This window comes from Perognathus longimembris, chromosome 1 (assembly GCF_023159225.1).
Source record: "Perognathus longimembris pacificus isolate PPM17 chromosome 1, ASM2315922v1, whole genome shotgun sequence".
Lineage (NCBI taxonomy): Eukaryota > Metazoa > Chordata > Mammalia > Rodentia > Heteromyidae > Perognathus > Perognathus longimembris.
Window position 1 is genome coordinate 154,942,615 of NC_063161.1, and position 14,887 is coordinate 154,957,501.

The window sequence follows — 14,887 nt, forward strand, 5'->3', positions numbered from 1 at the left end:
CAAAGCCAACATGGGGAAGGAAAGTCTGTGATATCCTTATTTCCAATGAAACACCAAAAAGTGGAGTTGTGGGCTGGGGATATAGCCTAGTGGCAAGAGTGCCTGCCTCGGATACACGAGGCCCTAGGTTCGATTCCCCAGCACCACATACACAGAAAACGGCCAGAAGCGGCGCTGTGGCTCAAGTGGCAGAGTGCTAGCCTTGAGGGGAAGAAGCCAGGGACAGTGCTCAGGCCCTGAGTCCAAGGCCCACGACTGGCCAAAAAAAAAAAAAAAAGTGGAGTTGTGGCTCAAGTGGTAGAATGCCAGCCTTGAGTGACAAAGCTAAGGGACAGCACCCAGGCCCTGAGTTCAAGCCCCAGTACTGGCATTAAAAAAATGTACACTGAAAAATAAGTGTGAAAGAAAGTTCTTGTGGGTGAAAGAGCATGGATTGATAAGGAGAGCTTTTGGTCTTCAAAAACCAGCTAATAGACAATTTGAAATTGTGCTTATCTTTGGTGTATAACGTGTGTGTGTGTGTGTGTACAGGGGCTTGAACTCAGAGCCTGGGCACTCTCTGGGTGTGCAAGCAAGTCCGTGAGTGTATGCATACTGGCATGTGTTGGCTTGCATATGTGGGCATGTTGGCATGTGTGTGCACACACCCAGCGTGTACGTGCGTCAGCATCTGTGTGTGCACAGGACAGCGTGCATGTGTCTCAGCATGGGTGTGGGTGTGTACGACTCTCCTTCAGCCCTGGCCTCCTCCCCGCGGGCTGCGCGGAGCCCCGGGTCCTGCCAGGCCCGGCCCCACGCTGGCGGTGACAGCGTGACAACGCGGATCCTGCCGCCTCCATCAGCGCAAGCTTTAATTGCCCGAAAATTGACGATAGATGCAAGGAAAATAATGAGGCCTAATTATGTTAATTAAATGGCTAATTCATTAATTAACACACTCACATCCCCAGCTTGGAGAGCCCCTCGCGGTGGCCGGTGGTTGGCTGGTTGGGTTCCAGTGAGGGAGGGGACTCCATCTGGGCACCCTCATGGCTGGGGCCCCCCACTGCTCTGGGGGTGACTTGCTGCGCCCCCTCCTATTTACGGTGCTCAGGCAGTGGGGACAGCCTGGGTGTCCACCCCTCAGGGGCTCTCTGGTAGCTTTCCAGGCGGCCTTGCTCCCCGGAGGAGGTGGCCAGGTGGGCAGAGCCCGCGGGGAAAGGGTGGGCAGGTCTGTGCCTAGGAGCTAGCCCGGGCAGCTGCGAGGCCTGGGGCCCAGGCACAGCTGGTCAGGAGCCTCTGCTGTCCCCAGGCCCCCTGCCACGGGCGCCACGGAGGGTTACAGGTGGTGGAGGCCTGGCTGCCGAAGGACCCGGCACAGCCTGGATTCACATGCGGACTGAGCAGCTCTGCCCGGGCCTCGCTGCACACCGGGGGCCTCGGCTCCTCTCACCCCTCCACGCTCTCCTCCCTCCTTGCCTCAAGCCCCACCCTGGGGTCCCTGTGGAAACCAAGTGAAAGGTGTAGGGGAACCCCCTTTTTGAGTCCCTAGAAACAGCAGGCTTAGACAAGGTAGTGGGCCTAGGGAAGGGCCAAGCCTATGCCGAATAACTGGAGCCCAAAGCAGCTTGACCTAGGCCAAAGAAAGCAATGAGGAAGACCACTCCGTTTAGGGGAAGTTCTAGGAAGAGAAAGATTTAAGGCCAAGACCAGTCACACCTAGAACCAAGAACCAGAACCAAGAATTGCATTGCTTTGATTGCTTTGTTTACCGGAGTTTACTGGAATTGTGATCACTAACAGCAATTCTCCTCCTGTATGTCTGCTTGCGTGCTTGGCCTAACTTGCCAGACCACCTGCGTGTGGTACATGTGATTCTTTTTTTTTTTTTTTTTTGGCCAGTCCTGGGCCTTGGACTCAGGGCCTGAGCACTGTCCCTGGCTTCTTCCCGCTCAAGGCTAGCACTCTGCCACCTGAGCCACAGCGCCCCTTCTGGCCGTTTTCCATATATGTGGTGCTGGGGAATCGAACCCAGGGCCTCATGTATATGAGGCAAGCACTCTCGCCACTAGGCCATATCCCCAGCCCCGGTACATGTGATTCTTACCCCATGACCATCTGCGTGTGGTACATGTGATGACTGCCTTTAAAAGCTCAGCCCTGTGGGCAGGGGATGACAGGGGTCCCTCCCCTCCTCACGAGTCCACACCTGCGTGAAGCTCTGACACCAAAGCTGGGGCTCTGACCTCTTGCTTCTTCCATGTCCCTAAAGCCCCATAGGGCCCAGGTGGGGACTCTGCTGGGAACTTGGGGCCTGAGTCCCCAGGATGGGCAGTGGGTACACCAGCGGCTCAGCTCCAAACCCCACTGAGGGTTGTCCGAGAACAGCTCTCCACAGCAGGGACCTGGGGCTTTCCGGACACACAGGAGTCCGACAGGAAGAGGGAGGGTGGCTGTTCCTCAGTGGTGCCCTGCCCTCCTTATGCCCGCCCCCCATAGGCCCCGCCTCCCCTGTGTCCACGTCCCCATTGCACCTGCTCCCTCCACTCCCTGCCTGTCTGGAGAGCCCTTGGGGATACGGCCTCTCTCCAGCCCCGGCATGGCTGGGGACAGCTCCCCAAGGTCCCGGGGTCAGCCAGCCAGGCAGACCCGAAGCCCCGGCTGGAGGCCAGGGCTCCGCGGAGGAGGAGGCTCAGCCAGTGCCAGGTGGAATTCCGCAGGATTCTGCAGGAAAGGGAATCGATGGTTTTATTGCTGAGACTTAATTTGAAGGAAGTGAAACTAAAGCTTCATAAGAAATATGATTATTATAAAATGTTTAGCCTCTGCCTGGGGGGCTGAGCCCTGCTTGTCTCCTGCGTGTCTGGGAGATCAGAAGCTGCATCTTACCCTCTAATTGGAATGGATTTCAGAAGTGTAATAAAAGCAGCGGCCTAGGTGTGGGAACTTGTCGCTTGGAGCTGTCTCCGCACGGACTTGATGGATTGGGCGGGGGGTGGGGGGGCCTGCAGAGCTCACATCACCTCACCTCTGGCCTCCAGGCCCCCAGCTCCTCCAGTGGAGGACGTTAATAATGACAATGATAAGAAGAAAAACAATAAAAGCAGATGAGGGGTGCACGAGTGCTGACTATTCACCGGACCTGAGCTCAATGCAGGTTTGCTCTTTCTGAAAACCCTCCCTTATTAACCCCGAGAAGTGTATCAGTCAGTGCTAAGCACAAAAGGCCTGCGTAACAAACAACCCCCAAACCTAGGTGCTTAAAATAGGCCACACTTACTGTCTCAGATATGGGGTTGCCTGGGAGTTAGCTGATCTTGTTTGGGCTCAGCTAGGACAAGGGGGCTCCGTGGTGTGTGTTCCTTCTTGGTAGAGGCCAGTAACCAAGTCTGGCATGTTCTTTTCATGGAGATGGTACTGGGGTAAGAGAACAAATGGAAACCCACAGCCTCTTGAGATCCAGGCCCAGCACTTGCTCCTCTTCCTAATTCCCCATTTTGTGGCCAGAACAAGTTTCCCTGCCAAGCTCCAAGGCACTGGTAGAGACCAGTTTCTGACCTTGAACGTGACATGCTGCAGAGCCTGGGCATGAGGAAAAGTAAAGAATACAGGCCTTCTCTTTATTTGACGTTTTTATTTGCACCAATTAGTTGTGTGTGTGTGTGTGTGTGTGTGTGTGTGTGTTATTTTGACATCCACACACGCACACAATGTACCTTGATCAGACTCATCCCCTCCGTCACTTCCTCTCAGTTGGTGGTCACTCCCCAGTGGGAAAAAGGGTGAGGTCAGGAGGCAAAATAAAGATTCAGAATTTCATCAGTGCCTTGACTGACACCTGACTCAGCACAGAAGCCTTGCTCAGAGGTTAGTACCCCAGAACCTCAGCAGCTCCCCGCTGCCCAGCTAGTTCCCCAGCCCAGAGCCTGACCCTGAAGAACCCCCTGCCTGGGCCCTTCTCCCCTCCTCCTCCTCCTCCTCTGGGGGTGACACTGGGCCCTGGCCTTGTGTCTGGGGCCCCTAGGATCTTGGCCAGTGGAACTCAAGCCGATGTGACATTTGGAGGCCTGTGAGGATCTGCCACCTGACTCCTTTTACAGCCTTTATTTCTCCATTATCAAGTAACACATGCTCACTGCAGGAGGATCAGAAAATACAGAAACACATAAAGAAAAAAAATCAAGTATAACCAGTTTAGAAGCCCGTCCACTATTAGGGCATAAACGTGAAATCATTTTATTTTCCCCAGTAACTGCCGCTGCTCTGTTATCCCCAGAGCGCCGCCTCTCCTTCCATTCTCGCTGGGTGGCAAGTCCCCAAGTGACATCTTACTCTCCATCTGTCACTTTCCCCTCTGGGCTCTTAAGGCTCAGCTTAGACACCAAGATTCTGCCCTGCTCACTTGAAAATCCCAACTCCATATCTGTTCAAAGTTGGGTCCCCTGTCTCCTCCCCACTTGGGGTGCCCTTTTGCTAACTCTCTGGCTGTGGGGTTGGGCTGGGGAAGATGAAGTCAGGAAGGTTGCGGGAGACAGACATCATGTCCCAGCCTTGTCGAAGCTGGAGACAGCCTGGCTTTGGCCTTGTGCAGAGTTCTTGGCCACAGATGGCTGTGCCCCACCCCCAACCTTCCTTCTTGGTGGCCATCACGTGTCATCCTGGGCTCCTACTGCAGCAATTGGGTGCAGGACCTCAGGGCCCAACCCCTCGAGTGATTGGTTGTGCTCACCCTACTGGGCAGGGTGCCTCTCCTACCTGTGGAATCTTTTCCTGGGCTCTATGACATGGGGGCCGCAGTGGGCTAGGTCCCAGCCAGTCCCCTCTCTGACTGCAGAAGGAGTTGAAAGGAAATACCAGCCAAGCTCTCTACCTTCAAGTAGAGAACAGAGACAGGGAGAGAATGACACCATCTTTCAAGGTCTCCCTTCATATCTGGGGTCAGGTCAGGCAGGCTAATGGGTCCTAATGTCCTCAAACTTTTAGGGACCCTCTTTTTAGGGACCCATGTCTGTCAGGTGACTGCGTGGCACTGAGAGGTGGGCCTCTACCATCTCCAGAATCTTCTCCCCTTTCCTGGAAGGGAGCCCAGGCGGCCATGTTTCGTGTGCCCTTCCCCAATCCTTTAGGAGGATGGGTTATAGCTGGAGTCTCACCCCAGGTGGCCCAGACAAAGACTGGAGATGTGGTCTCTTCAGGGCCCAGAACAGAGGCTGCAGACCTGGGCAGCCAGCCCTTTGTGTACCCCTGAAAGCCAGCGTCAGAGAGGGGAGGAGGGCAGGAAGAAGAGGGCCGTTCTACGCAGTCTTGATTGTGGCCATGGCCAACCACAGGCTCCTTGAGATCCCTGAAATACTTTTGTCCATTAGAAAGGGTGTGTTGCTGGGTACCAGTGACTCACGCCTGGAATCCTAGCTAATCAGGAGGCTGAGATCTAGGGTTATGAGAAGCCAGCCTGGCCAGGGAAGTCCTTGAGAGTCCTATCTCCAATTAACCACCAAAACAGCCAAAAGTGGAGGAAGGGCTCGATGGTAGAGTGCCAGCCTTGAATGGAAAAGGCTAAGGGATGGTGCCTAGTCCCTGAGTTCAAGCCTTAGTACCAGAAAACACATACACACACACACACACACACACACACACACACACACGCACGACAGACACAGGCCACATGGCTAACGAGTGATACACTGGGTGACAGTCATGTCTTAGGCCCCTCAGGCCTTCCCTACTCTGTCCCTGTCGTCTTGGTTTAGGGACATTCTCATTGGACATTGGGCCAAAGGATCGTGAATGAAAGCGAGAATTACAAGTTTAATCAGAGGAGGGTTCATCGCATGGCTGGCTCTGGTTCTGAAAAGCAAGCAAGTCAGCCATGAGGCCCCCCTGGTGAGGACGGGGTCCCTCTGGGTGGCTGAGGAGGGCACGTTGCGGCTCCAGCCCCGCCTCTGCCCGGCCTGGCTGGACAGTGTGTCCCCCTTTGCCTCCCCCTCCCGGAGGTAAAAAGTTCACGCAGGCGGCCATCCGTCGCAGGCTGTCAGGCGGTCATGTAATCTCTCTGTGGTTTTATTACTTAAAAACAGCTCGGCATCCGGGCTGGGGGAATTTTCCAAGGTGTTTGAGACTGCCACGGGCCCCATTTATATTGTGCCTGAGTTTTCTTCCCAGTCTCCTTGAGACAAGTGACCAGCAGGCCCCCTCGTGAAGGCCGTATCAGTCATTTGCCAATGGGAGCCGGGCCGTGAATTATCAGGGGATGGGGGGGGGCACAGGCCCGGAGAAGGCGGGGGGGGGGCAAGGTGACAGTAAACATGTCCCCAGGATGTGTCCCCCATCACTCACGGGCAGATAACAGATCTAGGCACACATATAGCCCCATCTCTAAATCTCGCCTGACCTGTGAAAGAGACAGAGGTGACTTTCAAAGATGTCTGTCTGTGGGGGACCGAAGTTTATGGCCGTCTGGGTTTCTGCCCAGCCAGGCTGGCTCCTCATTCCACGTGGCCTCATCAGACCACTTGATCAGCTGGTAAATTTATTTATTCATCCAGTGATTTCAGTTAATAAAAATGTATCAGTGAACTCCAGCTACGTGAAGCGGGTGCATGTTTTCAATTGCTTGTGCCGGGTAAAATAAAGGGCTTTGTTTTAAGCGGGACACAGGGTCCTCGGGGTGGGGAGACCCTTGCTGGCTCGCCCTCTTGCACTGTCTCTGGGGAAATGGGGAAGCAGGAGCCTGGCCTGGGGTCTCCTCTGCAGCCCAGTTGCTCCGGACCAGCCTGGGCACTTGTCCTCCCGAGCTGCATCAAACCTCACAAGAAGCCGGGCGCTGGTGGCTCACGCCTGTAATCCCAGCCCGTCAGGAGGCTGAGCTCTGAGCATCGCCATTCAAAGCCAGTGCAGACAGAAAAGTCTATGAGACTCGACTCTCTCATGAACTAGCAAAAAGTCACAAGTGGAAAAGTGTGGCTCAGGTGGTAGAGTGCCAGCCGTGAGTGGAAAAACAAATAAAAAGCCTAGGGAGGGCATGAGGTCTTGAGTTCAAGCTGGCACAAAAATTAATTTTAAAAATTAAAATGGAAGATTCTCAAAAGTTAGGAAGAAGGGAGACGGAGGAGGCAGAAGGTGGATGTGCACACGCTAAGACGAGGCAGAAGGGGACACCATGCCTCTGTACTGCCCTGGTCCTGTCTGCCCTCTCCTGTGCATCTCCGTGCCTCCCTCTGCCTCTGTGGCTCTGAGCTTTGTCATCGTGTCCCCTCCCTGTGCTCCTGTTGGTCTCCTCACCTGTGATGTGGAGATAATAGCTGGGGTGCTGCAAGGATTCTGGGAGGAGAATGACTGCCTTGCTTGTGGTTGCGGCCGCCCAGGACTTTCCTGACCATAGCACTGAAAGTCCCCAACTTGGAAAACAGCTGAGCTGTGTGGACACACTGGGAGATGGTGGCTCCTGGTCCCTGCCCCTGGCGGGCGCCGCGTGCATGACCTCCCCAATCATCTCTCTCTCCTGCTCTCCCTTTCTATTGCTGCTTCTTGTCCTTGAGTCTCACTCCTGTTCCTCCATCCTGCAGTCTGTCTCCAGTTTCCTCTGGAAGATTCTCCCCTCCTCTCCCCCTGCCTTCCTCTGCCTCACATCAGTGCCTTCTGCCTTGGTCATTCTCCTTCTTCTGCCCCTCTTCGTAACTTGTCCCCAGTCTCTTCCCTTTACTGGAGATGCATGGAAAGCTGGGGTGAAAGTTCAACGAGGGACACCTAGCTCTCATTCAAAGACCTGAGGGCCCGGGCCTGCGGTGGGGGGTGTCAGAGTCAGGGTCAGCAAGAGGTACAGGACCAGGAGAGTCCACCGTGCCCACCCCAGCTGGGCAGCTCAGCAGTGGGGGCAGCTCCCCTGGCCAAGGCCCTGGGCGTCCCAGCAGTGTCCCCATTGGAGCCTCTCGGGGTTCAGATAGGATTGACTCTCTTCAAAGATAATTTATTGGCTGCTACTTCATTGCACATGGTAATAGCTTGCACTGAAATAATAATAAGCTTGATGGCCGTGCCATCGTTAACTTTGTCTTCGTTCGGTTTAACTGACCATTTTGTGTGTGGTGTGGAAGACAGTGGGGAGAGAGACTCTGGTCATGATCCTAGGTCTGAAATGGAAGTTAATTTCTAATGAAGGTGTAATTTTATTCCAATGATTTTTACATTTAATTAACTAAAGCTACAAGTGATTTGGAATTGTATAATAATGGGACCTCACTTTGGAGACTATGGAGGAGAGAGGAGCAGAGAGATGGCTAAGAGAGAGGGACCAAGAAGGGGACACTGACTCTGTGGTGATGGAGACGTGGGTTTCACGATGGGGACCGGGGCCCATTTTAATCCCTTCCTTATCCCTTCAGGTCTAAAAGGAAGACTTGGGGAAATGAAGGAGGGCAACTTATTTTTCTTCCACTCCACTCCTAGTCCTGGAAACACACCCGCATCCATCTGGCCCCCTGTCCCCTACTTTCCAGTTCATGGGCCGCCATGTTGTTTCCTGGGCCGCCATGTTGTTTCCTGGGCCTCCATGACTCCTGATACTGCTAGGTTGAGCCAATGACTTTCTTCTCTGAGACTTTTAAATTTTATTTTTTTCTAGTAAGTAGTTGTACAAGTGGGTTTCAGTTCCAGCAGTCAGGTTATGAGTACAATGTGGCTTGGTCAGTGTCACCACTCCCCCATGTTTTCCCCATCCCATCCCTGTCCTCAAGTTACACGGTTCACTTCTTACATAATGTACATTGAATACAATAATGAGTGCACCTGTTCACTTTTCCTCACGAGGGCTAACCAGAGACCTTTTGGTGATTGAAAATAGGACCTACCCTTCCTGTTTCTTCCTTCCTTCTTTCCCTTCCCCTGTCTTCCTTTCCCCTCCCGTCTCTTCCCTTCCCATCTCATTTTAGGTTCAACTTGTCCATATCTACAAAAAAAATGCAGCTAAGATTTTGATAGGGATTGCATTGAATGTACAGATCAGTTTAACAACATGAAGTGTTCTAATCCACAAACATAGACTATCTTTCCTATACCTAAATAACCTAAACAATCTAAGTAAGTTTTATTTAACTGCTTTCAACCATCTATTGTAATTTCAGATGATAAGTATTGTACTTCTTTTGTTCAATTTAATCTATTGCTTTTGGTGTTATTATAATAGCACCCAAAGTTTTAAATTACTTTATTGTTGTTTCAGTGGTGATATACAGCAGGGTTACCTTTTCATAAGTCAGGTAATAAGTACATTTCCTTCCTTCTGCATAGTATCATCTGTTCCCTCATTCTCTCCCATTCCCCCCTTCCCATCTCCACCCATGAGTTGCGTGGTTCACTTTTATCAATGTCCAGTGGGCTCCGCTGCTGCACTTTTTCAACTGTTTTTCCACTGATTCTGTGTCCTCCCCCACCTTCCTGCAGATGTGCACATGAATATACTATATATGAGGTAAAGAATACAGAGTCATCAGAAATGAAAAAAACAAATGGAGAAAAAGTCCTTTGTTTCCATATCTTTGGAGTTTGTTTCAGTATGTATTTTATATACATATGAAGAAGTGCTTGGGTATTACAACTTGGTAATTTTCTCCTAAGACTATCTTCCTTTGGTCTCACTGTATGTGAGTGTCTAGAATTTGTCATATCCCATTCCATTTTAGATCTAACTTCGGCATATCAGGGAGTATAAATGCCATTTGTCCCTCTGAGCTTGGCTTACCTCACTTAACATGATTTGTTCTAGTTCCATCCATTTCTCTGTGAATGACATTATTTTATTCTTTCTAGTGCTGTATAAAATTTACATTGTATATAGGTACACTATATAGGCTCCACTCATCTATTGGGTGAATCTGGGTTGTTGAATCTTGGCTATTGTGAATAGTGCAGTGATGAACATGGGTGTGCAGGTGTCCTTATCATGTCCTGGTTTATGATGGTCAGAGTAAATGCCTAGGAGTGGTATGGCTGGGTCATAGGGAAGGTGTGTGTGTGTAGTTTTTTTGAGGAACCTCCAGATTGCTTTCCAGAGTGGTTGTACTAGTTTGCATTCCCACCAGCAGTGCAGTTGGGTTCCTCTTTCTCTACATACCCACCAGCATGTGTTGTTTGTCAGAGTTCAAAATATTGGCCAGTCTAACTGGGGTAGAATGGTATCACAGGGTTGTTTTGATTTGCATTTCCTTTATGGCCAGGGATGATGAGCATTTCCTGTGTATTTCTTTGCGATTTTTGCCTCTTCTTCTGACAAGTCTCCTTAGCTCTCTTGCTCATTTAGTGATTGGTTTAGTAGGCGTGGGAGGGGTTAGTTTCTTGAGCTCCTTGTACATATCGTTTATTATGACTTTGTCTGATATACTGCTGGTAAAGATCTTTTCCCAATTGATTGGCTATCTTTCGAGTTCAATATCTATGTCCTTAGCTGTGCAGAAACTTTTTATTTTAATATAGTCCCATTTGTCGAGTCTCTCTCCTATCTGTTGTGCCCCTGGAACTCTATCCAGGAAGCTCTTGCCTGTACCTATAAGTTCTAATAGCACCAAAAGTTTTGCATAATTAGTACAACCACTTTGGAGAACAGTATGGGGGTTCCTCAAAAAGCTCAGCATAGACCTATGACCCAGCCATACCACTCCTAGGCATCTATCCTGAACAACAGGTCTCAGGATATCAAAAAGACATCTGCACATCCATATGTTTATTGCTGCACAATTCACAATAGCCAAAATATGGAAACAACCCAGATGCCCCTCTACAGATGAATGGATCCAAAAATTGTGGTACCTATACACAATGGAATACTACATAGCAATTAGAAATGATAAAATATTGGTATTCACAGGGAAATGGTCAGAACTTGAACAAATAATGTTGAGTGAGACAAACCTAGAGCACAGAGTAGTGGCATGGTCTCCTTGATATATGACTGTTGGGGAGGGGGAGAAACAGTAGAGACCAGGTCTGCGAAACAAAAAACTTCTTGTCAAATGGTATTTCTACAGGTTTGGGTCAGAGACATTACATTATGTATCTAAAACCAAACAACTACTAAACACAAAAAGGTCTAAAATAGGGGCTGGGAATATGGCCTAGTGGCAAGAGTGCTTGCCTCATATACATGAAGCCCTGGGTTCAATTCCCCAGCACCACATATATAGAAAACTGCCAGAAGTGGCTCTGTGGCCCAAGTGGCAGAGTGTCAGCCTTGAGCAAAAAGAAGCCAGGGACAGTGCTCAGGCCCTGAGTCCAAGCCCCAGGACTGGCAAAAAAAAAAAAAGGGTCTAAAATCAGTGGATTACAATAGCTCAACAGCTATGTACGTATAATCATATAAGACAAGGATAAGCAAGCTCTATTGTTGACATTATATTTAAAGTTCTAGGTGAATTTTCTTTGGTGTACGCCACGTGGCTACTATATATGATTTTGGTACACTGGGTATTGTATATATGTCTACCTGATCTAGGGAAGGGAAAGAAAAACGAGCGTGTAAGATATCACAAGATATGTACTCACTGCCCTATTAAGAAACTGTACCCCTTTTGCACAACACCTTGTCAACAAAATTTAATTAATAAAAAAATTTATGTCTGGGGAAAAAAGTTTTGCTTATCGATTATATAGCCTGTAACCTTGGTGAACTTACATTAACTCTGATAGATTTTTTTTGTTATTTAAATTTTGTGGTACCAGGGTTTGACTTCAGGGCTTGGAGCTTGTTAGGCAGATACTTTACAACTTTTGAGCAAGGGTCTTGCTTTTTGCCTGAGCTGGCCAGTCTAGACTATAATCCTATTTAGACTATAATCCTTAGCATGTACTACCTTGCCAAGTTATTACTTGAGATGGGGTCCTTTAAACTTTTAATTTTTCATCTGTATGGGTCATGAACTCCAATCCTCCTAAACTCTGCCTCCCAAGTAGCTGGAATTACAGGCAAAAACAAGTTTTGTTTTTGATGTGGTGCATCTTCTCTGTAAGCAGAAATAAGTTTACTTCTCCCCGTTCCCAAACTCTGCCTCCCAAGTAGCTGGAATTACAGGCAAAAACAAGTTTTGTTTTTGATGTGGTGCATCTTCTCTGCAAGTAGAAATAAGTTTACTTCTCCCCATTCCCGCCCTCCCCCCCCGTCTAGATTCCTTTTGCATGTCTTTCTTTTTTTTCTTGTCTAATTGGCTAAAGTTTCTAGATCAATGATGAATAGAAGTGGAAGAGAATGGGTATTCATTCTTGTCCTGGACCTGATGTTGGAGAGCTAATGGTCTTTTTCCGTTGAATGTGATATTAGCTGTGACTTTTCACAAGTATCCTCATCAGGGTTAGAAAGTTACTTTCAGTGCTTAGTTTAGTTAATCCTTTTTATCAAAAAAGGGTGTAGAATTGTGTCACTTTTTCTGAATCTGTTGAGATGTGAGCTCATCGTGGGACACTTCTTTTGTTTTATTAATATGGTTTATTATATCAATTGATTTTTGTATATTAAACCACCCTTGAATTCCTGAGCTAAATCTCATTTGGTTATTGTTTAACCCCACTGTGTTTGTGTATGTATGTTATGATTTATAGCACTTTCCTGTTTTTGGTGGGTTTTTTTTTTGCATCTGTGAGCTTATGTTCTGCAATTTCTCTATGATATTTTTGGTGAGGTATCATGAGTGTGTGGTATATGTGAATGTGTGTACAAGTATTGCTGAAGGTGGGACCCAGGGCCTCACACAAACTAGGCAAGTGCTTTACCACTGAGATACATCCACTGAGATATGTTTTTATACACAAGGCATTCCTGAGGTGTGCACAGAGATCCATGGCTGCTTTTCAGAGGAGTCCCTGGGTTGCCATAATACTCTCACCTGTTTATTTCCTTCCTTCCTTCCTTCCTTCCTTCCTTCCTTCCTTCCTTCCTTCCTTCCTTCCTTCCTTCCTTCCTTCCTTCCTTCCTTTCTTTCCTTTCTTTCTTTCTTTCTTTCTTTCTTTCTTTCTTTCTTTCTTTCTTTCTTTCTTTCTTTCTTTCTTTCTTTCTTTCTTTCTTTCTTTCTTTCTTTCTTTCTTTCTTTCTTTCTTTCTTCTTTCAGTCCTGGGGCTTGAACTCAGGGTCTGATCACTGCCCTTGGCTTCTTTTTGCTCAAGGCTAGCACTCTACCACTTGAGCCACAGTACTACTTCTGGCTTTTCCTATATATGTGGTGCTGAGGAATCAAACCCAGGGCTTCATGTATGCAAGGCAAGCATTTTACCACTAAGGCCATATTCCCAGCCTCACCTGTTTCTTAGTCACAACAATTCTGGGATCCCAAGCACTGTTTTAATTCTGTCTTTTCCCTTTTCACAGTTGACTGGTTATGTCCAATGACCCTCTAACTGAGGCTATGTGTTTTGATATGACCAATGATTTCCATCTTTGGCCATTTGTTATCTAGAGGAATCACTGTTACCAATAGCAGCCCTTTTGTTGTTTTCCCATTTTTCTCCTGGTTCTTAGTAAACAATGAAGGACATGTGCAATAAAGGATCAAAATCATTGCCTGACCTCCAGCCCCTGGAAGCCAAGCTGTCAGAGTGAGCATTGGGTTCTCATGTGAACAGCCCCAGGCCTCATTTCTCACCTGGGGCACCAAGGCCCCAGCTCAGGCTGCTAAAAGGCAATTAGGGTTTCTGTGTGTAAGGAACAAAGGTGTGTGTTGTATAGGTTCTTCTTGTTCTCTGGGGTCCCTCTCAATCGCTCAATTGCTTCTCTGGTGCCCCTTTCCCCAAATAAATGTGATCTTGCTTTCTTTGAGCTCATCTTTCACACTGTACACTTTCTTATGCTCCAGGACTGTGATTATTTTTGTTCTCGTTTTATGTTGTATGCTCTAGACTGAGAAGGATGTGAGTCTCTCTCTTCTGTCAGCCTCACATGGTTCCAGTCTCCAGCCATGTGGGCTGGTTCACAGCTGTGTCTTGTCCTGCTCTGCGTGGACTCAAGGTCAGTGTGGGTTCCAGGCCTGACTCAAAGGCTCGGGGCTAGTAGGGTGGTGCGAACTACAGGGCAGGACACAGAAACAACCAAAATTAAGATGACATTTCCTGCTCCTGAAGCTTTCTGTCATCCCCACCGGAAGCCAGGTTCCGCCATGTTTCTGGGGCCCACCTCTATGTGGACAGCTACATCTCCCTGCCCCAGAGAAGGCTCAAGAATTCCCTCTTTTTATTTTTAGCAGCTCTGCCTCAGTCCTCCACAGCAGACCATTGGCCTCCATTTACACTGCCAATCCAGACCCTTTACAAGGCTATTAAGGCACAGTTTGCCTCTCACCCGTAAAACCTTTCCAGGTAGAGGTGGCCAATGCGATGCCTTTCCCTTGTGGCCTCTTGCCTCTTCTTGTTTCATCTGTATTCTACCCTGGAGCACACTGGATCTTGTGTTCCTTCATTTAACCCCCTCCCTCACCACAACCCTGTAGAATGCTGTATCAGTCAGCCTTGGCTGGTAACAAGCATCCCAGAGCTAAGTGGCTTACACCACAGCAGTTTATTTGGTTCATGTTTTCTTTGACTTTGGATGTGATTGTCAGTCACGTACATGCCAGTAGATGTTCATCACACACATGTGTGTACACAGTCCAATGCTCACCTCTCTCTCTCACACACACACACGTGTGTGTGTGTGTGTGTGTGTGTGTGTTGTGTGTGTGTACAGTCCAGGCTTTTGGAGATATTTGGGGTGAGATTTCCCTCGGTAATGGAGTGTTTTCGTGAGATTGTGAATGGCTGGAGAGAGGCTAGACTGTGGAGGGCTTTTCTTTCTCTGTGTGTGTGTGTGTACGTGTGTGCATGAGTCCTTGCACATTGGTAGTACAAGGGCAGGATACGCTGTTGTAACTGAGCTTTTGAAATCTCATGGTCCTTGCCC